The sequence below is a fragment of the Perissodus microlepis genome, chromosome 15 (genome assembly GCF_051167445.1).
Source record: "Perissodus microlepis isolate ML-2025 ecotype Zambia chromosome 15, ASM5116744v1, whole genome shotgun sequence".
In the NCBI taxonomy this organism is placed as follows: domain Eukaryota; kingdom Metazoa; phylum Chordata; class Actinopteri; order Cichliformes; family Cichlidae; genus Perissodus; species Perissodus microlepis.
The window spans coordinates 9,523,601-9,542,577 of record NC_140475.1 but is presented as its reverse complement, the minus strand read 5'-3'; the positions used below and the strand labels follow the sequence as shown (position 1 = coordinate 9,542,577).

Genomic DNA, 18,977 nt, shown 5'->3' with positions numbered 1-18,977 from the left:
CTTTCCTGTTTGTTGATCATACAGCATTTTACACCAATTCTAGGTCCTATTCACTCTCTTTTTTTCTAGCAATCAATGAAGCCTTGGCTCATAAGCAGCTGGGCTCTACAGGCTGCATTTCAACACTGTAGGACGAGCCTGTTTAAACACTCACAGCCTCACAGACTGGTCCATATGTTTGAGGCCTCTTCTAATGGCAGCTGGTTCTCAGAAGATTCAATATTCCATAATATGTTCTCCCTATGATCATCCGCAGTCAAGGCCCAGCTCAGAGGGACATCAGCTTGATGTGCCCTCACTCCTTTAATTAGCTGTCAATTAGTGCAAATGAATCAACTGTTCGCCTAATTAAGCAATGCCACCAGGCAGCTCCCGTATACAGGCCATTGTGTGAGCAGCATGAGAAATCCACAGCTAGCAAACTCATTTTGGATCACGAGTGCAACTTAACGATCGCACTGACAAACCGCGTTCATCGAGCTGGGAGTGTGAGCGGTGTTTGTCTGGTCAGGGTAAAGGTCAGTGTGTTAGTGTGATCAGGCAAATCTTACCCGTATACCTTTTTGTCTTTAATGTCAGTTTATATGTGCCAAACACATATATGCAAAATGATCCGATTTCCTTATTTGCAGCACACTGACAGATTCACAAACATAAATACTATAAAACACTATCTCATGAGCACTCAGCCATTTAAACACAAACTATATTGCCAAGTTCACAAAACATGTAAGTCAGTATTCGCACTGATGTTGGCAATAAGATACCTTTTCTTCATATCAAGTGTAGATGTTTTTAGTCTTTCTAACAATTAAATAAATAAAATAGTCACAATAGTCAATAGTCATCTTCTCCATCGTCTCCTTTTAGCCTCCTGATTCGCATGAATGACCATTAATTAACATAGTTGCTGTTTTCTATTTCAAAGCCACTAGAATATTATTTTATTATGCAGACCACATATTTCCTTTACAGCTGGAGTGGAAATGTAATTTCCTCAAACATCTGTTCACCCATTTATTTTTACATTTATTTATTTTATTACTGTGACATGCCTCTTCTTATGAACGTTTCCCATAATTAAATAAAAATACTGGCAACACCATTAACCGAATCCAAGTTCAGACATTGTGTGCTTACAAGTGAGTTCAGAGGTCACTGAATTAAATAAGCTATAAGGCTGCAGAGCCGTAGGTGCGCTTGCATCATTATCATTTATTTTGGCACTTTGTAATACAGCTGCCAACTTGTGGTTTGATTTCTCTCCATTTACCATTAAATTAATTTGAATTTAGGATGCGCAGAAGACAAATTATACTTTAAGATCCTTTCATTTAATGAGAACCTTTGAGGCACTTTGGAGGAAAGAGCAAACAATAATTCCCCTTCTTACATCATAAATATTTAGCATTTTAAGTGCTACAAGCTATATCATAGAGTATCTTTCATTCATTATGTCATTATCCGTTACTTATCCAGGTGAAAAGACTGATTGAGATTTAAATCTCATTTCCAAGAGAGACCCGGCCAACCTAACATACCCTCTTGCATAATGATTATAGGTGGAGATATCTTCCCAAGGTGTGAGCTGTGGCATGTTTACACTTGAAGTGTTCCTTTTTTCCATTTAAAAGATCACAAGGTCACAAGCATTACCTGTATTAAATACACTAAATCAAACACAGTGATAAATACTTAAATGTCATCTACACGTGTGTATTTAAGTGCAGAGCATTTATGCATCCCCTTAAGGTTATAAAACACCCCAGAAATCACCTTAGTGTTAAAACAAGACACATGTATTAACTTGAGAGCATTACAGAGAATCTATGCACATGTTATTAGTCTTACATCTTCATTTTGTCTGCACGTGTATGCTGATAATCGCATTTAATGGATGCACGCTGTTTAGAGGCTTGTGAACAGTCCAGCTATGTTTCCTCTCTCCCTTCTTCCACCAGCCTCTCTCGACCATTACAGGCTGTAATTGTTATTTAATGGATTAAACATTCATCCTCTCTGCGCAAAGTCCGCAGAGAGCATCACCATGTTCATACAGCTAAACATACCCCATCAGACACACACACACACACACACACACACACACACACACACACACACACACACACACACACACACCACCACCACCACCACCACAGCAACACTCATTTGACAGCAGTGTTTGTGCTTAAAATTCAATTACCCACTTATTGATAGCTCTCTGGGGTGCAAAGGAAGTGGACAAAATGGTGCTGGTGGAAGTGTGGATGATTTCCCAGGAGGCCTCAAGCTCCTCTGCACATCTCCAGCTGGATCTATTTCATGGCTTTACTCATCAGCGGCAGACGCAGATGGAGCATAAGCAGCAGTCATACACCTGCACACACCAGCGCACGCAGACACAGAGACTGGGGCTGTAACACACACATACACACACACACACACACACAGTGAAAACACAAGTCATTTATTACAGTCCATTCTAACAGTGAAAACATGATAAGACATTTGGTGAGCTCTGAATTTTCAGGAGAGAACAAAACAAAACAAATTCTTCATAAAGATTAATTAAGTATATAAACAGTCATTTCATGTCTTTGACACCATATAAATCCACATAATTTTAATCTGGATTAAATTAGTGTTAGTTTATTTGTTGGAGTTCATTTAGTTTATCCTCGTCCTGTGTAAAAGAAATAATTTATTTCCCTAAATTTATGATTTTGCATGAGGACACTCATCCATTCCTTTTTGCTTCTGGTCTTGCACACTGATTGTCTTTCTTTTTTTCCTGCTGGCAATATTCTTGTAATTCTTTTTAACATAGTCTTTGTGACAGCATACAGGTAAAACGCAAATATTTTTTAGCATTACTAGTAGCTCCCATCAACTGTGTCTGAAGCCATGCCAGTATTTGACATGCTGATTTTATTTTTTCCACCTCTGCTTTTCCAACTGGGACAAGTTAAAGAACATTGTTTTTACAGTACTATTCCAAATTCTTGAATCACTCCTCATGTCCTAAATTGAAAAGTTGCCTTTCGCCCTGTTCTCTGTCAAGATGATCCACACTGCTCCAATAACGTTGAGGCTGAGAGACTGTGGAGGCAAATCCATGAGTAAAGTGCTCAGTTGTGTGTTTTTTCTATCCAGGTATGTTTTTACTACAATCAATGTGTTTGGGATCATTGCCATCCTGAAAAATGACAGGGAAATCAGACACTTTCCAGATGGCATTACATGGTCAATCAAACTCTGACAGTACTTTTCTGCATTTATAATTCCATCAGTTGTGGAGATCCCCAACACCACTGGCTCAAACTGTCACTTCGCATGGTATTTACAGAAATACACAGGCAGTGTGTAGTCTAACAGCACAAAACCTAAAATAAGGATGAATAACAATCAAACAGTTATTTATCAGACCTGACGCCACTCATTTTCAGTTCAGTTCTTGTATAATTTAGCATACCTCATCCTTTCACCCTTATTTCCTTTCCTTTCCACTGAGGCCATTGCTGATGAGACTTCAGTGAACAGTAGATGATCAACTGAAGGTCCAGATGTGGCTCTCAAGTCTTGTGTCAGGTTAGGTGGATTTTGTGTGTGCAGAACACTGGTTCTTCTCATGAGTTATGGACCTTTTTTTGTACCTTAAGGATTCATAGATGAGAGTTAATAAACTTAAAAAAACATATATCTGAAATGCATTGAAAATAAGTAAAAAAGCAGCCAATGGCCAAACAAAGACCTGCACGAGTCCTGTAGAACTACTACTCAAAACAACTTTTTAAAAAATACAAGAAAATCCGGCTCCTTGGAAGAAAAATTCAAATAAAGGCACATTACTGTGTGTCTAACACATCAGCCCTCAGTGCCACAGGTAGTGCACCACAGGTTAGCCACGCGTCTCAGAGTCCCCAGAGGCCAGAGGGGGCCCCACACAGACGCTCTTGTTGCTGCTGGCCTCATTCCCCGCTAATTACAGCACTCATCTCTGCTTTCCCATGAGACGCCACAACACTGATGACAACACAGGGAAGGTTCTGCATCACCAGCAGCTGAGGCTGCCGACTGCACATCAATACCCAAGGGGGCAAAAGGAGTAACGATGGTATGATTGCATGTTGGGGGGTTTGTGGTTAGAGTTATGCAGGGCCAGTTTTGCTGCTACTATCAGTCTGGCACATCCTAAACTGATTTATTAATTGCAACTTTATTGTGTTAATCTGTTGCAATTTGGCTCTGATTTAGAAGAACCTGTGAAACCTAAAACTATAAACTTACAACATGTGGTGTGCCGTCAGAGACACTACACCACACGATCCAGCATGAGTCTGAGTATAAGTCTGAGTAGAAAACAAAGATGAATCTTGTTGTCCTTTGGTGCCACCTTGTCAGACTACAGCTTGCACGTCCCTGAAGATGACTCTTGATCGATGAGCTCCAAAGATACTGTACCTCTCAGTGTGATTGTTCATTAGCAGGACACTGGGATCTAATGGCCAGCACACTTCTGGCAGTCATAAATCTTCAGACTCCACCCAGGTTTGCTCCCCTGTCTCATCAAGGCCCGTGAAGAATGGAGTCAGTGTGATAAAAAGGAGTGTGGGATTTATATTTTCCCTCTACCGCCTCCTCCACGCACCGAGATGAGCTAACAGGCACAGAGAAATGACAAGTGGGACCTCGACAAGACACCCCCGTGAATGTGATGATGCCGCTAGATGTGTTTTAGATGCTGATGAGCCTGCTGGACAAAAAGAGCATTTTAATGTCTCTTTTCTGTTTATTATACATTATACTTAAGAGTGTTTTGAACCCAAGCAGAACAGCTGAGATGAAAGTGGGGTTTACAGGGCCCTAAAACCAAAGCAACTAAATGGGGTTTGACCGTCAAAGTGACACATTTGTTTTTCTTACTGTGACTTGCCAAACGTCTTACAAGAAAACACTTATGTGTGGTAGACAGAAATACATTCCGAGTGGCTTGTTTGTAGTGGAATGAGAGCAGGTGTATTGACAGGTGAAAGTCAAGTGAATGGAAAACTGAGTACTGCCGAACAGGTGAGGAAATACGGGGCTTGAAATTGTTTAAACTTAGAAAGGTTTCCTTGTAGTCTTTCTAATGTGTGGCCTTATTGTGACCTTGACTGTGCCTCTGAAAGCATGATGCCTCATTTATTACATCCTTCTCCTAGTATGCTGTGTATACAGTGATTGCTCTGAAATAAAGCTTCACATTTGTGAGCACAAGAGGTTCTGGTGTTCCTTGATCTTTTCCTTTATCTTAACATTTATCAGTAACTAATCAGTGAATGCATATTTTGGAAAAGTTGCTCCAAAGCTGCAAAAATGAGGAAAATGAGATCAGATATGCTCATTGGTTAATATCTTTCCTAAAATGCACTTTCCTAATTAGTCTTAAAATACTTTTTGACAGTTGGATGATGTCATAGTCTGACCAATTTGTGTGGGGCGGTGGAGAGTGAATACATTGCTGCTACATCCAATTCACTCTGACCTTTTTTTATTCTGCAGTTCCATGTCATGAAATTTAGGTCAGAGAACAATGCACGCTCTCTGTTAGAACTAGTGGGGTGCCAAAACCCTAGCTACTCCCCTCTGACCCTCATCCCAAGCTTTCACATTCATCCACTTTCCACACAATGTTTCACTTCACAGACTGGAAGATGTATAAAAAAACAAGGTATTTTTATCTGGAAAGATGTTTGTACTGCTATCTATCTATCTATCTATCTATCTATCTATCTATTTATCTCATAAAATACTGTGTTACAGCTTGGCTGATGATGGGCACAAGCCTGGTGTGATGATATCACCTCAGGCATAGTTAAAAGCCCCGTGAATGAGGATGCAGCTCCACAAATGTAACAATTTGTGATTTATATCTAACAGTATTACAAACACTTGTGAATCCCTATGTGGTATTAAAGAGCTGTCTGAAATTCAGTTGCACACCACAACATTTAACACAGTGGGGTCGCCGAGTGCTGAGGTGCGCTTGTGCGTAAAAGTCACAAACACTCCCCTGACTCTCTAACTGCACAGCTGACTTCAAAGTCAGCACAGAAAGTGGGCGCCACAAGTATGTGTCTCCATGGCTGAACAGCTGCTATATGTGTTATGTGGAGTTCAGGTCGCAGTCTCCCCTGGAGGCGTGAGGTCGAATCCCACTTCTGACACTGAAGCTTTGCTCTTCTTGATATTGTGACAACATACACTTGAAATTTGGTTTAACCACGAGGTTTCTCACAACTTTTACGCACAAGCGCACCTCAGCACTCAGACACCCCACTCTGTAACTTTGTGTGGTGTACAACTGAATTTCAGACAGCTCTTTAATACCACATAGTGATTGACAAGTGTTTGTAAAGGGAGAGGTCAAGGTTTGCTGCTTGATTTTATACACCTCTCACTGAAAACACAATTATAGCACAGTTTTGGTGTCCCAGAGAAGACGCTCTAATGTTTCACATCCCAATCAGCGGATAAAATCTCAGGTCCTACCGAGATTTGAATTCGGATCGCTGGATTCAGAGTCCAGAGTGCTAACCATTACACCATGGAACCCCTGTGAGAGTGCATGAACTGCCTGATCATGGCAACCTGCCAAAAAGTATTCAGCCAATGGCTTCTTTTAAGGATACTGTCAATTGTGGAGAGGCTGATGCCATTTATGGCTCAAAAATGATGATCATGCTCAGTCAGTGAGTGAGCAGTGTTTGTGACTCATACGCACAAGTATAAGCTCTTTAGTAGCACATAGGAATTCACAATCATTTCTAAAGGCAGAGGTCAAGGTTAGCTGCTTGATTTTATACAGTTTTGACTGAAAACACAACTGTAGCACTATTTCTGTGAACCAGAGAAGACATGAAGTGTGGTTTCACCTCTAAAAACCAGGTCCCACTGAGATTTGAACTCAGCTCACTGGATTCAAAGACCATGGAACCACTGCTCAAAAAGAAGGTGTGACTGCCAGATTGCGGCACTATGTCAACACCATACCAGACTGATATATATACATACATATATATATATTGTTTTATATACTGTTGATTATAAGATGAAAAATCAATTTAAAAAAATAGAGAAATTATCCCAGTAAAATGCAACACAGTCCCTTCCCTGGCAATCTTTCACCATACACTCAAAGAAATGATGTAAAGAAAACATTTACTTTACCCTGAAATCCTGACTCATGCCTGTACTGAAGTTGTGGACAGTTCACTTCTAAAACAAAAAAACCCTTTTTACATGACAGTGAAAGCTGTGATCATAAGATGCAAATATTAAACCCAAAGGTTACCTGAATGAATTTCCTAGTTTGAGTTTGTCTCCACCTGCTGGGCATCAGAAGTGTTTAGGATGGAGGATGTATTTGCAGCTGTCCTGCAGGTGGAGGTGGTGTAGGACAAGCAGAGCAGCAGGTTTGTGAGCGTGTTTAACGTCAATTAAAAAGACAAAGAAGGACTGATGAGGCTGCTGTGTGAGGTAGAGACAGGTATAAGGGTGTATATAAAGATTGGGTCTCGCTGTATTGCTCAGGCTGCTCTACAGCATCTATTCACAGGCACGATCCCACTACTGAGCGACACGGGGGCTTTGACCTGCTCCGTCTCCGACCTGGGCCGGTGCACTCCTCCTTAGGCGACCTGGTGGTCCCGGGCTCCCCCAGGATCACCATATCGATGCCGAACTTAGTGTGGACACCCGATCGACATAGCCTGCTGCAGCTCAGAGCTCCTGAGCTCAAACGATCCTCCAACCTCAGCCTTCCGGTAGCTTGGATTACAGGCACGCGCCACCGCACCCGGCGAGAAGCAGCTACGTTAACAAGGCTTTTAACTATATCTGAGGTGACATCATCACATAAACGTCCTGCCCATCATTAGCCAAGTTGTAATGCAATAAGTTATTAGATAGAGAGATAGAGAGATTGATTGATTGATTTAGTTTGTCTCCACCTGCTGGGCGGCAGGAGTGTTTAGGGTGGAGGATGTAGTTGCAGGTGGAGGTGGTGCAGGACAAGCAGAGCAGCAGGTTTGTGAGTGTTTTTGACGTCAATTAAAAATATAAATAAGGGCTGATGAGGCTGCTGTGTGAGGTAGAGACAGGTATAATGGTGTGTATAAAGATTGGGTCTCGCTGTATTGCTCAGGCTGCGCTACAGCGTCTATTCACAGGCGCGATCCCACTACTGAGCAGCACGGGGGCTTTGACCTGCTCCGTCTCCGACCTGGGCTGGTGCACCCCTCTTTAGACGACCTGGTGGTCCCGGGCTCCCCCAGGATCACCATATCGATGCCGAACTTAGCGCGGACATCCGATCGACACAGCCTGCTGCAGCTCAGAGCTCCTGAGCTCAAACGATCCTCCAACCTCAGCCTCCCAGTAGCTTGGATGACAGGCACGCGCCACCGCACCCGGCGAAAAGCAGCTACGTTCACAGGAAGTTTTACTTTCATTCATGTGAGCTCATCAGGTTAGTGCCCATCATCAGCCAAGATGAAATGCTGTAAAAATAAAAACCTAATCATTTCAAAATGAGGAAGTCAGCACAGTAATAACAGGTTGTTGTTTTTTGTTGGGTTTTTTTTTTTTGACCAAGCAAAAACATGACATAGCCTTTTTAATAAGCCGAAGGACAGCGTATGTGTACGTGTGTGTTTGTATATTATTGTTTTGTGTGTACACTGTCAGAAATACAATAAAAATGTTGAAGGATTTTTACTCAGTGTTTACAATTTTCGCAAGTATCTGATTGAATTGATGACAGCCTCTCATATTTTCATGCCATGACATGGGATGGGACCAGTCCTTATTTTGGGATAATTGGAGTAAATAAGAAAGATTGTTTCAACTTGCTGAAAGTTTTGACTTCACAAAATCAGGTTTTTAGCACATCAGTGTCAATGTGAGCACATTCAAAGATGCACACATTTAGTTGTGCACCAGTAATCAGCTTCCTGTAGTGAATTTTATTAGAATTATGTAGAATGTTGTTACAGTGTACATGATTATAAAATCCACTAAAGTTCAGGGATGAACGGTGCACAACTGTGATAAGCAAGTTGTGAGAAACCTCGTGGTTTAACCAAATTTCAAGTGTATGTTGTCACAATATGAAGGAGAGCAAAGCTTCAATGTCAGAAGTGGGATTCGAACCCACGCCTCCAGAGGAGACTGCGACCTGAACGCAGCGCCTTAGACCGCTCGGCCATCCTGACGTACTGCATATCACTTTCGTGGAGGTTACAGCTTTAGATACTTGGGAAGACACAAACGTTATACTCAACATAACACATATAGCAGCTGTTCAGCCATGGAAACACATACTGGTGGCGCCCACTTTCTGCGCTGACTTTGAAGTCAGCTGTGCAGTTAGTGAGTCAGGGGAGTGTTTGTGACTTTTACGCACAAGCGCACCTCAGCACTCAGACACCCCACTCTGTAACTTTGTGTGGTGTACAACTGAATTTCAGACAGCTCTTTAATACCACATAGTGATTGACAAGTGTTTGTAAAGGGAGAGGTCAAGGTTTGCTGCTTGATTTTATACACCTCTCACTGAAAACACAATTATAGCACAGTTTTGGTGTCCCAGAGAAGACGCTCTAATGTTTCACATCCCAATCAGCGGATAAAAACTCAGGTCCCACCGAGATTTGAACTCGGATCGCTGGATTCAGAGTCCAGAGTGCTAACCATTACACCATGGAACCCCTGTGAGAGGGCATGAACTGCCTGATCATGGCAACCTGCCAAAAAGTATTCAGCCAATGGCTTCTTTTAAGATTACTGTCAATTGTGGAGAGGCTGATGCCATTTATGGCTCGAAAATGATGATCATGCTCAGTCAGTGAGTGAGCAGTGTTTGTGACTCATACGCACAAGTATAAGCTCTTTAGTAGCACATAGCCAGGGGCACAGAAAGGGATTGGCAAGAATACCAGAGGTGCAAAACACCAGCTACTGGTAGACAGAACAGTCAGCCGAGACTGCAAGACCAGACTGACCAACCTGTGCACTGCCTGGATTGATTACAAGATGGCCTATGACTCAATGCCCCACAGCTGGATCCTGGAATGCTTAGAATTGTACAAGATCAACAGGACCCTAAGAGCCTTCATCAGGAACTCAATGGGGATGTGGCGTACAACACTAGAGGCCAACTCCAAGCCCATAGCACAAGTCACCATCAAGTGCGGGATCTACCAAGGAGATGCTCTGTCCCCACTGCTGTTCTGCATAGGCCTGAACCCCCTCAGTGAGATCATTAACAAGACTGGCTACGGATACCGACTACGGAACGGAGCAGTTGTCAGCCACCTCCTGTACATGGATGACATCAAGCTGTATGCCAAGAGTGAACGAGACATCGATTCACTGATCCACACTACCAGGCTATACAGCAATAACATTGGAATGTCGTTCGGACTGGAGAAGTGTAGTCGAATGGTAACGAAGAGAGGGAAGGTAGTCAGAACTGAGGGGATTGAACTACCAGAAGGCAACATTGCAGACATAGAGGACAGTTACAAGTACCTGGGGATCCCGCAGGCGAATGGGAACCATGAAGAGGCCGCTAGAAAGGCTGCAACCACCAAGTACCTGCAGAGGGTCAGGCAAGTCCTGAGGAGTCAGCTGAACGGTAAGAACAAGATCCGGGCCATCAACACCTACGCCCTGCCCGTGATCAGGTACCCTGCTGGGGTAATAGGCTGGCCAAAGGAGGAGATAGAAGCCACTGACATAAAGACAAGAAAGCTCCTTACCATGCATGGAGGGTTTCACCCCAAGTCCAGCACCCTGAGGCTGTACGCTAAGCGGAAGGAAGGGGGCCGGGGACTGGTGAGTGTCAGCACCACAGTCCAGGATGAGACAACGAACATCCAAGAATACATTGGGAAGATGGCCCCAACTGACCGAGTGCTCAGTGAATACCTCAGGCAGCAGAAACCCAAGAAAGAGGAGGGAGACGAGGAACCATCATGGAAGGACAGGGCCCTGCACGGTATGTACCACCGGCAGATAGAGGAGGTGGCTGACATCCAGAAATCCTACCAGTGGCTGGACAAAGCTGGACTGAAAGACAGCACAGAGGCACTAATCATGGCAGCACAAGAACAAGCTCTGAGTACAAGATCCATAGAGGCTGGGGTCTATCACACCAGGCAAGACCCCAGGTGCAGGCTGTGTAAAGATGCTCCAGAGACAATCCAGCACATAACAGCAGGGTGCAAGATGCTAGCAGGCAAGGCATACATGGAACGCCATAACCAAGTGGCCGGCATAGTGTACAGGAACATCTGTGCCGAGTATAACCTGGAAGTCCCGAGGTCAAAATGGGAGATGCCCCCAAGGGTGGTGGAGAATGACCGAGCTAAGATCCTGTGGGACTTCCAGATACAGACGGACAAAATGGTGGTGGCTAACCAACCGGACATAGTGGTGGTAGACAAACAGAAGAAGACGGCCGTAGTGATCGATGTAGCGGTTCCGAATGACAGCAATATCAGGAAGAAGGAACACGAGAAGCTGGAGAAATACCAAGGGCTCAGAGAAGAGCTCGAGAGGATGTGGAGGGTGAAGGTGACGGTGGTCCCCGTGGTAATCGGAGCACTAGGTGCGGTGACTCCCAAGCTAGGCGAGTGGCTCCAGCAGATCCCGGGAACAACATCGGAGATCTCTGTCCAGAAGAGCGCAGTCCTAGGAACAGCTAAGATACTGCGCAGGACCCTCAAGCTCCCAGGCCTCTGGTAGAGGACCCAAGCTTGAAGGATAAACCGCCCGCAGGGGCGAGATGGGTGTTTTTTATATATATATATATATATATATATATATTGTTTTATATACTGTTGATTATAAGATGAAAAATCAATTTAAAAAAATAGAGAAATTATCCCAGTAAAATGCAACACAGTCCCTTCCCTGGCAATCTTTCACCATACACTCAAAGAAATGATGTAAAGAAAACATTTACTTTACCCTGAAATCCTGACTCATGCCTGTACTGAAGTTGTGGACAGTTCACTTCTAAAACAAAAAAACCCTTTTTACATGACAGTGAAAGCTGTGATCATAAGATGCAAATATTAAACCCAAAGGTTACCTGAATGAATTTCCTAGTTTGAGTTTGTCTCCACCTGCTGGGCATCAGAAGTGTTTAGGATGGAGGATGTATTTGCAGCTGTCCTGCAGGTGGAGGTGGTGTAGGACAAGCAGAGCAGCAGGTTTGTGAGCGTGTTTAACGTCAATTAAAAAGACAAAGAAGGACTGATGAGGCTGCTGTGTGAGGTAGAGACAGGTATAAGGGTGTATATAAAGATTGGGTCTCGCTGTATTGCTCAGGCTGCTCTACAGCATCTATTCACAGGCACGATCCCACTACTGAGCGACACGGGGGCTTTGACCTGCTCCGTCTCCGACCTGGGCCGGTGGACCCCTCCTTAGGCGACCTGGTGGTCCCGGGCTCCCCCAGGATCACCATATCGATGCCGAACTTAGTGTGGACACCCGATCGACATAGCCTGCTGCAGCTCAGAGCTCCTGAGCTCAAACGATCCTCCAACCTCAGCCTTCCGGTAGCTTGGATTACAGGCACGCGCCACCGCACCCGGCGAGAAGCAGCTACGTTAACAAGGCTTTTAAATATATCTGAGGTGACATCGTCACATAAACGTCCTGCCCATCATTAGCCAAGTTGTAATGCAATAAGTTATTAGATAGAGAGATTGATTGATTGATTGATTTAGTATGTCTCCACCTGCTGGGCGGCAGGAGTGTTTAGGGTGGAGGATGTAGTTGCAGGTGGAGGTGGTGCAGGACAAGCAGAGCAGCAGGTTTGTGAGTGTTTTTGACGTCAATTAAAAATATAAATAAGGGCTGATGAGGCTGCTGTGTGAGGTAGAGACAGGTATAATGGTGTGTATAAAGATTGGGTCTCGCTGTATTGCTCAGGCTGCGCTACAGCATCTATTCACAGGCGCGATCCCACTACTGAGCAGCACGGGGGCTTTGACCTGCTCCATCTCCGACCTGGGCCGGTGCACCCCTCTTTAGATGACCTGGTGGTCCCGGGCTCCCCCAGGATCACCATATCGATGCCGAACTTAGCGCGGACACCCGATCGACACAGCCTGCTGCAGCTCAGAGCTCCTAAGCTCAAACGATCCTCCAACCTCAGCCTCCCAGTAGCTTGGATGACAGGCACGCGCCACCGCACCCGGCGAGAAGCAGCTACGTTCACAGGAAGTTTTACTTTCATTCATGTGAGCTCATCAGGTTAGTGCCCATCATCAGCCAAGATGAAATGCTGTAAAAATAAAAAACCTAATCATTTCAAAATGAGGAAGTCAGCACAGTAATAACAGGTTGTTTTTTTTTGTTGGGTTTTTTTTCTTTGACCAAGCAAAAACATGACATAGCCTTTTTAATAAGCCGAAGGACAGCGTATGTGTACGTGTGTGTTTGTATATTATTGTTTTGTGTGTACACTGTCAGAAATACAATAAAAATGTTGAAGGATTTTTACTCAGTGTTTACAATTTTCGCAAGTATCTGATTGAATTGATGACAGCCTCTCATATTTTCATGCCATGACATGGGATGGGACCAGTCCTTATTTTGGGATAATTGGAGTAAATAAGAAAGATTGTTTCAACTTGCTGAAAGTTTTGACTTCACAAAATCAGGTTTTTAGCACATCAGTGTCAATGTGAGCACATTCAAAGATGCACACATTTAGTTGTGCACCAGTAATCAGCTTCCTGTAGTGAATTTTATTAGAATTATGTAGAATGTTGTTACAGTGTACATGATTATAAAATCCACTAAAGTTCAGGGATGAACGGTGCACAACTGTGATAAGCAAGTTGTGAGAAACCTCGTGGTTTAACCAAATTTCAAGTGTATGTTGTCACAATATGAAGGAGAGCAAAGCTTCAATGTCAGAAGTGGGATTCGAACCCACGCCTCCGGAGGAGACTGCGACCTGAACGCAGCGCCTTAGACCGCTCGGCCATCCTGACGTACTGCATATCACTTTCGTGGAGGTTACAGCTTTAGATACTTGGGAAGACACAAACGTTATACTCAACATAACACATATAGCAGCTGTTCAGCCATGGAAACACATACTGGTGGCGCCCACTTTCTGCGCTGACTTTGAAGTCAGCTGTGCAGTTAGTGAGTCAGGGGAGTGTTTGTGACTTTTACGCACAAGCGCACCTCAGCACTCAGACACCCCACTCTGTAACTTTGTGTGGTGTACAACTGAATTTCAGACAGCTCTTTAATACCACATAGTGATTGACAAGTGTTTGTAAAGGGAGAGGTCAAGGTTTGCTGCTTGATTTTATACACCTCTCACTGAAAACACAATTATAGCACAGTTTTGGTGTCCCAGAGAAGACGCTCTAATGTTTCACATCCCAATCAGCGGATAAAAACTCAAGTCCCACTGAGATTTGAACTCGGATCGCTGGATTCAGAGTCCAGAGTGCTAACCATTACACCATGGAACCCCTGTGAGAGTGCATGAACTGCCTGATCATGGCAACCTGCCAAAAAGTATTCAGCCAATGGCTTCTTTTAAGATTACTGTCAATTGTGGAGAGGCTGATGCCATTTATGGCTCGAAAATGATGATCATGCTCAGTCAGTGAGTGAGCAGTGTTTGTGACTCATACGCACAAGTATAAGCTCTTTAGTAGCACATAGCCAGGGGCACAGAAAGGGATTGGCAAGAATACCAGAGGTGCAAAACACCAGCTACTGGTAGACAGAACAGTCAGCCGAGACTGCAAGACCAGACTGACCAACCTGTGCACTGCCTGGATTGATTACAAGAAGGCCTATGACTCAATGCCCCACAGCTGGATCCTGGAATGCTTAGAATTGTACAAGATCAACAGGACCTTAAGAGCCTTCATCAGGAACTCAATGGGGATGTGGCGTACAACACTAGAGGCCAACTCCAAGCCCATAGCACAAGTCACCATCAAGTGCGGGATCTACCAAGGAGATGCTCTGTCCCCACTGCTGTTCTGCATAGGCCTGAACCCCCTCAGTGAGATCATTAACAAGACTGGCTACGGATACCGACTACGGAACGGAGCAGTTGTCAGCCACCTCCTGTACATGGATGACATCAAGCTGTATGCCAAGAGTGAACGAGACATCGATTCACTGATCCACACTACCAGGCTATACAGCAATGACATTGGAATGTCGTTCGGACTGGAGAAGTGTAGTCGAATGGTAACGAAGAGAGGGAAGGTAGTCAGAACTGAGGGGATTGAACTACCAGAAGGCAACATTGCAGACATAGAGGACAGTTACAAGTACCTGGGGATCCCGCAGGCGAATGGGAACCATGAAGAGGCCGCTAGAAAGGCTGCAACCACCAAGTACCTGCAGAGGGTCAGGCAAGTCCTGAGGAGTCAGCTGAACGGTAAGAACAAGATCCGGGCCATCAACACCTACGCCCTGCCCGTGATCAGGTACCCTGCTGGGGTAATAGGCTGGCCAAAGGAGGAGATAGAAGCCACTGACATAAAGACAAGAAAGCTCCTTACCATGCATGGAGGGTTTCACCCCAAGTCCAGCACCCTGAGGGTGTACGCTAAGCGGAAGGAAGGGGGCCGGGGACTGGTGAGTGTCAGCACCACAGTCCAGGATGAGACAATGAACATCCAAGAATACATTGGGAAGATGGCCCCAACTGACCGAGTGCTCAGTGAATACCTCAGGCAGCAGAAACCCAAGAAAGAGGAGGGAGACGAGGAACCATCATGGAAGGACAGGGCCCTGCACGGTATGTACCACCGGCAGATAGAGGAGGTGGCTGACATCCAGAAATCCTACCAGTGGCTGGACAAAGCTGGACTGAAAGACAGCACAGAGGCACTAATCATGGCAGCACAAGAACAAGCTCTGAGTACAAGATCCATAGAGGCTGGGGTCTATCACACCAGGCAAGACCCCAGGTGCAGGCTGTGTAAAGATGCTCCAGAGACAATCCAGCACATAACAGCAGGGTGCAAGATGCTAGCAGGCAAGGCATACATGGAACGCCATAACCAAGTGGCCGGCATAGTGTACAGGAACATCTGTGCCGAGTATAACCTGGAAGTCCCGAGGTCAAAATGGGAGATGCCCCCAAGGGTGGTGGAGAATGACCGAGCTAAGATCCTGTGGGACTTCCAGATACAGACGGACAAAATGGTGGTGGCTAACCAACCGGACATAGTGGTGGTAGACAAACAGAAGAAGACGGCCGTAGTGATCGATGTAGCGGTTCCGAATGACAGCAATATCAGGAAGAAGGAACACGAGAAGCTGGAGAAATACCAAGGGCTCAGAGAAGAGCTCGAGAGGATGTGGAGGGTGAAGGTGACGGTGGTCCCCGTGGTAATCGGAGCACTAGGTGCGGTGACTCCCAAGCTAGGCGAGTGGCTCCAGCAGATCCCGGGAACAACATCGGAGATCTCTGTCCAGAAGAGCGCAGTCCTAGGAACAGCTAAGATACTGCGCAGGACCCTCAAGCTCCCAGGCCTCTGGTAGAGGACCCAAACTTGAAGGATAAACCGCCCGCAGGGGCGAGATGGGTGTTTTTTATATATATATATATATATATATATATATATATATATATATATATATATATATATTGTTTTATATACTGTTGATTATAAGATGAAAAATCAATTTAAAAAAATAGAGAAATTATCCCAGTAAAATGCAACACAGTCCCTTCCCTGGCAATCTTTCACCATACACTCAAAGAAATGATGTAAAGAAAACATTTACTTTACCCTGAAATCCTGACTCATGCCTGTACTGAAGTTGTGGACAGTTCACTTCTAAAACAAAAAAACCCTTTTTACATGACAGTGAAAGCTGTGATCATAAGATGCAAATATTAAACCCAAAGGTTACCTGAATGAATTTCCTAGTTTGAGTTTGTCTCCACCTGCTGGGCATCAGAAGTGTTTAGGATGGAGGATGTATTTGCAGCTGTCCTGCAGGTGGAGGTGGTGTAGGACAAGCAGAGCAGCAGGTTTGTGAGCGTGTTTAACGTCAATTAAAAAGACAAAGAAGGACTGATGAGGCTGCTGTGTGAGGTAGAGACAGGTATAAGGGTGTATATAAAGATTGGGTCTCGCTGTATTGCTCAGGCTGCTCTACAGCATCTATTCACAGGCACGATCCCACTACTGAGCGACACGGGGGCTTTGACCTGCTCCGTCTCCGACCTGGGCCGGTGGACCCCTCCTTAGGCGACCTGGTGGTCCCGGGCTCCCCCAGGATCACCATATCGATGCCGAACTTAGTGTGGACACCCGATCGACATAGCCTGCTGCAGCTTAGAGCTCCTGAGCTCAAACGATCCTCCAACCTCAGCCTTCCGGTAGCTTGGATTACAGGCACGCGCCACCGCACCCGGCGAGAAGCAGCTACGTTAACAAGGCTTTTAACTATATCTGAGGTGACATCGTCACATAAACGTCCTGCCCATCATTAGCCAAGTTGTAATGCAATAAGTTATTAGATAGAGAGATTGATTGATTGATTGATTTAGTTTGTCTCCACCTGCTGGGCGGCAGGAGTGTTTAGGGTGGAGGATGTAGTTGCAGGTGGAGGTGGTGCAGGACAAGCAGAGCAGCAGGTTTGTGAGTGTTTTTGACGTCAATTAAAAATATAAATAAGGGCTGATGAGGCTGCTGTGTGAGGTAGAGACAGGTATAATGGTGTGTATAAAGATTGGGTCTCGCTGTATTGCTCAGGCTGCGCTACAGCATCTATTCACAGGCGCGATCCCACTACTGAGCAGCACGGGGGCTTTGACCTGCTCCATCTCCGACCAGGGCTGGTGCACCCCTCCTTAGACGACCTGGTGGTCCCGGGCTCCCCCAGGATCACCATATCGATGCCGAACTTAGCGCGGACACCCGATCGACACAGCCTGCTGCAGCTCAGAGCTCCTAAGCTCAAACGATCCTCCAACCTCAGCCTCCCAGTAGCTTGGATGACAGGCACGCGCCACCGCACCCGGCGAGAAGCAGCTACGTTCACAGGAAGTTTTACTTTCATTCATGTGAGCTCATCAGGTTAGTGCCCATCATCAGCCAAGATGAAATGCTGTAAAAATAAAAAACCTAATCATTTCAAAATGAGGAAGTCAGCACAGTAATAACAGGTTGTTTTTTTTTGTTGGTTTTTTTTTCTTTGACCAAGCAAAAACATGACATAGCCTTTTTAATAAGCCGAAGGACAGCGTATGTGTACGTGTGTGTTTGTATATTATTGTTTTGTGTGTACACTGTCAGAAATACAATAAAAATGTTGAAGGATTTTTACTCAGTGTTTACAATTTTCGCAAGTATCTGATTGAATTGATGACAGCCTCTCATATTTTCATGCCATGACATGGGATGGGACCAGTCCTTATTTTGGGATAATTGGAGTAAATAAGAAAGATTGTTTCAACTTGCTGAAAGTTTTGACTTCACAAAATCAGGTTTTTAGCACATCAGTGTCAATGTGAGCACATTCAAAGATGCACACATTTAGTTGTGCACCAGTAATCAGCTTCCTGTAGTGAATTTTATTAGAATTATGTAGAATGTTGTTACAGTGTACATGATTATAAAATCCACTAAAGTTCAGGGATGAACGGTGCACAACTGTGATAAGCAAGTTGTGAGAAACCTCGTGGTTTAACCAAATTTCAAGTGTATGTTGTCACAATATGAAGGAGAGCAAAGCTTCAATGTCAGAAGTGGGATTCGAACCCACGCCTCCAGAGGAGACTGCGACCTGAACGCAGCGCCTTAGACCGCTCGGCCATCCTGACGTACTGCATATCACTTTCGTGGAGGTTACAGCTTTAGATACTTGGGAAGACACAAACGTTATACTCAACATAACACATATAGCAGCTGTTC

The 18,977-nt window shown here is 44.7% G+C and overlaps 11 non-coding genes across 11 annotated transcripts; all 11 read right to left on the bottom strand.

Moving 5' to 3' along the window:
• Positions 1 to 7,543: 7,543 nt before the first annotated feature.
• On the bottom strand, positions 7,544 to 7,842 carry LOC146371696 (signal recognition particle RNA). The gene has a single exon (XR_014802857.1).
• A 314-nt stretch (positions 7,843 to 8,156) lies between these two features.
• Positions 8,157 to 8,455, bottom strand: LOC146371695 (signal recognition particle RNA). Its single transcript, XR_014802869.1, has one exon.
• A 716-nt stretch (positions 8,456 to 9,171) lies between these two features.
• On the bottom strand, positions 9,172 to 9,254 carry trnal-cag (transfer RNA leucine (anticodon CAG)). The gene has a single exon. It is a non-coding gene; the product is annotated as a tRNA-Leu (tRNA).
• Positions 9,255 to 9,677: 423 nt separating this feature from the next.
• On the bottom strand, positions 9,678 to 9,749 carry trnaq-cug (transfer RNA glutamine (anticodon CUG)). Its single transcript has one exon. It is a non-coding gene; the product is annotated as a tRNA-Gln (tRNA).
• A 2,600-nt stretch (positions 9,750 to 12,349) lies between these two features.
• LOC146371692 (signal recognition particle RNA) lies at positions 12,350 to 12,648 on the bottom strand. Its single transcript, XR_014802861.1, has one exon.
• Positions 12,649 to 12,958: 310 nt separating this feature from the next.
• On the bottom strand, positions 12,959 to 13,257 carry LOC146371691 (signal recognition particle RNA). Its single transcript, XR_014802863.1, has one exon.
• A 717-nt stretch (positions 13,258 to 13,974) lies between these two features.
• Positions 13,975 to 14,057, bottom strand: trnal-cag (transfer RNA leucine (anticodon CAG)). Its single transcript has one exon. It is a non-coding gene; the product is annotated as a tRNA-Leu (tRNA).
• A 423-nt stretch (positions 14,058 to 14,480) lies between these two features.
• Positions 14,481 to 14,552, bottom strand: trnaq-cug (transfer RNA glutamine (anticodon CUG)). Its single transcript has one exon. It is a non-coding gene; the product is annotated as a tRNA-Gln (tRNA).
• Positions 14,553 to 17,178: 2,626 nt separating this feature from the next.
• LOC146371688 (signal recognition particle RNA) lies at positions 17,179 to 17,477 on the bottom strand. Its single transcript, XR_014802870.1, has one exon.
• Positions 17,478 to 17,787: 310 nt separating this feature from the next.
• LOC146371687 (signal recognition particle RNA) lies at positions 17,788 to 18,086 on the bottom strand. The gene has a single exon (XR_014802867.1).
• A 717-nt stretch (positions 18,087 to 18,803) lies between these two features.
• On the bottom strand, positions 18,804 to 18,886 carry trnal-cag (transfer RNA leucine (anticodon CAG)). The gene has a single exon. It is a non-coding gene; the product is annotated as a tRNA-Leu (tRNA).
• Between the last annotated feature and the right edge of the window lie 91 nt (positions 18,887 to 18,977).